General features: G+C 44.3%; 1 long non-coding RNA gene across 1 annotated transcript; it reads left to right on the top strand.

Moving 5' to 3' along the window:
• The first annotated feature begins 1,738 nt into the window (after positions 1-1,738).
• On the top strand, positions 1,739-2,880 carry LOC142391307 (uncharacterized). Its single transcript, XR_012770527.1, has 3 exons — positions 1,739-1,885; positions 2,216-2,423; positions 2,552-2,880. It is a non-coding gene; the product is annotated as an uncharacterized LOC142391307 (long non-coding RNA).
• Positions 2,881-3,157: the final 277 nt, after the last annotated feature.

Consider the following 3,157-nt stretch of genomic DNA (forward strand, 5'->3'; position numbering starts at 1 on the left):
ATATTGAAAGGGAAAAAAAATGAACTTTTTTCTGGTGTTTAAATGTTTTTATAATTCACGGGTCAAAAATGACCCATAAGACAATCTTTGTACTCTAGTGGTGTACAGCCCACATGGAAACATAAACAAAAATAAAGTGTGACTTTTTCTAATGATGGGGTCCCTTTAGGAAAAGTCATAACATTTCAAGTTGGAAAAAGATAGTTTAGGGTATTTTTTCTACAGCTAAACATGGTGGTGGCTCACTTTTGACCCGCAAGACAACAGGAGGGATAAGTCTTTAATTAAAGGAGAATTTGCTTGTTGGGACTTTAAAATCAGCTGAGAACTGAATCAGGTTTGGGGACGAATCCTCCGGCAGCCCCTCATTCATCCACCCGTGGGACACGGCGCTCTGATGGACGTCCTAAATGATGGACAGACCCGAGGTGGAGACACTGCCTCAGTGTTCAGACTACAGCCGCTCTGTTCAGGCCCCACGGGGGGCTACCGGGGCCCCCAGAGCCCCGCAACAAATCTCCCAATTGTGTTCCCAACGCTCACCAGAAACACGCCACATGATCCTTATCAGGCTGCTTTAAAGTAAATATACACCCTGACCATATATTACCATAAATTACAGCCGCGCGTCGGGCTGTGATTGCAGCTGAACGGTTTCCCCCGTCGAAATGTTCGCTGTGTGTGGGGGAAAAAAAAAGACGAGTCACATTCATATTCGGAGTTAAAGAGCTGTCATCCTTGCCAATATTTGTTCAAGTTGCCTCCAGTGAGATCTCAGGGTCTGGGTGAGATTTGTATGAACACAAGCTGCGAGTGATGTCATGCATTCAGCAGCGTTTCACATTCAGCAACGACTTGGAACCGAGCAGAGTAAGCTCCTTTAATAGCTGCCTTCTTGAATCGTTGCCATCTTTCCTGGAGAATACTGTGACTTTGTGTGTGTGTGTCTATGGGAGGCTTTCTTTATTTTCACACATGTTAGCACGTGCTATTACCAGGTCAGTTAGTAATCAAAATTGCCCTGAAACAAGGGAGGTTAAATTAGTCCACTGGATGCTGGCTCGGCCTGTTTTTGGCTATGATTTCGTTATGCAAATACATCGATGGAGAGCTGCGGGATGTGGTTCAGCTTTGTCACTGGGTAGACACCAAAAAAAAATCCACATCCTTGTGCTTTGTTGCCATGTCTTCCATCGGTCTGGTTATATGTCCACCATAGAAAATAAGGCATTGTAAAAACCTCAGGAACCGAGGAGACCGACTGCTGTACTTTAGAAAGTGAAATACTTTCAGGTTTTCAGCAGTTTGTGGTCCTCCTTTGTCAAAGATTTAGTCTCAGACTGCTCTGAGTGCTTTGGTTTGCTTTGAATCATACCTCAATGGGCGTTCTTTTAGAGCAGGGATACCCACATCCGGTCCTCGAGGGCCTTAGAGGGCCTTAGACGGCCTTAAAAACCTCTGCGTTTTAGATGTTTCCCTGCTTCAACACACAGATTCAGATCCATTTCATCTGAATCAGGTGTTTTTTGAAGCAGGGAAACATGTAAAACCTGCAGGATGTGGGTATCCCTGCTGTAGAGTCATTAAGGCCGAACATCCACATCCTATTGGTTCTTCACAGGAGCGCTCCAAGGCTTGGTGTTGGGGCCACTTCTCTTTCCAACAAACCACAAGTGCTTGGTTCCAGTCATCGATTGATGTGTCTTCGGCCCAATCCCAATTCACCCCTTGGCCCTACCCCTTACCCCTTCCCCTCCGTTTTGCGCGTTCACGTGAAGAGGTAGTGTTGTCCCAATACTCTTCCAAAGCCCTTCCCCTTACCCCTTCCCCTCCGTTGTAGCCCTTCAAACGGAGGGCTACGGCCAGGCAGACTCCGTTTGAAGGGGTATGATATATTTCCCAGAGTACAACGCGACTACCGGGAGATCGCGAGTCTTTTTAATCGTTTTAGGTTGTGATAACTGGTGTATTGTGTGAGTTTAACATGGTGGCAATGTGTAGTTGTTTTCTGCTATAAACGCACATGGGAAAAGTCGCTATTTTACATGGAGTAATCGTTCAATGCATGTGAAGGTGCTGCGAAAGAGTTGTCGTTTTTTATATCGTAACACGAGTATTTACAAGCAATGTAGTTGGTTAACCATAGAGAAGTTCCTTTTGAGCGTCATTTCGCTACCTATTATCACAAGTATTCATATACGTGACTGATTCACAGGGACTCAAGCACAAACAGAGCCTGATCAGGTTTAGCGCCGAAAACGAAGATCTGTTTCTAAAGTCATCCCCATCCCCAAAAAGAAGTAGGAAGTCCAATCCCATAATGGATTACCTGATACAGGAGAGCCTGAAGGAGCAAAAGCGCCACGAGCAGAAAACGGAGCGCTTTTTAGCTCTGTTTGAGCGCATGATAGACAAACTTTACGGTGAGTTGATGCGCCATGCACCTATTGTACACACAGCCACCACTACCGCATTCTGAAACACCTTTTTTAATTTTTTACAATGGATGAAAGTGCATGCTATAATGTCATGTCGTGTCTTGTTCCCCCAGAACATCACTGAGCCCATGCAGCACCTCCGATGTGCCCTCCGCTGTTCCTGCTCCGGTCATCTCGTTCTCGATGATTGCACTGTTGCCCGTTTATGTTCATATTGTTTATATTCATACTGTTTATTGTCCATATTTTCACCACACACTTTAAGCTGTTATTTCTGAAAATGAGCTGCCTTACCAGTCTGTAATGTGAGCCTAATAAAAGAAATTAAGGACAAAAGGTTTGCAAAGGTTTGAGCATGATTATCACATCAACATCATATTAACGACTGGAACGGATATTGGTATGAAGAGATTTATTATACAAGGGATAACAAAAAAATTGGGGTACACGTGGTCCAATAATTTGTAGGATGACCCGTCTGCTGGAAAGAAAAACATGGAAAGATCAGGCTTTCATCCTCCCAAACCAACACATTGATAGCACACACAATGCAGTGCATTTATTTAAGTCATCAAATCTGAACCTGGTACAAAGAAAACCGCTCGCATGAGCTGCATGTTTATTCCAAACGGAACGAGGCGAGTAACAAAGGCTAAACGTTAGCTTATGCTTTCAGCTAGGTTAGCCAGGTTAGGATACTACTCCAATCAGCAAATCCA

The sequence above is a fragment of the Odontesthes bonariensis genome, chromosome 11 (assembly GCF_027942865.1).
Source record: "Odontesthes bonariensis isolate fOdoBon6 chromosome 11, fOdoBon6.hap1, whole genome shotgun sequence".
In the NCBI taxonomy this organism is placed as follows: Eukaryota; Metazoa; Chordata; class Actinopteri; order Atheriniformes; family Atherinopsidae; genus Odontesthes; species Odontesthes bonariensis.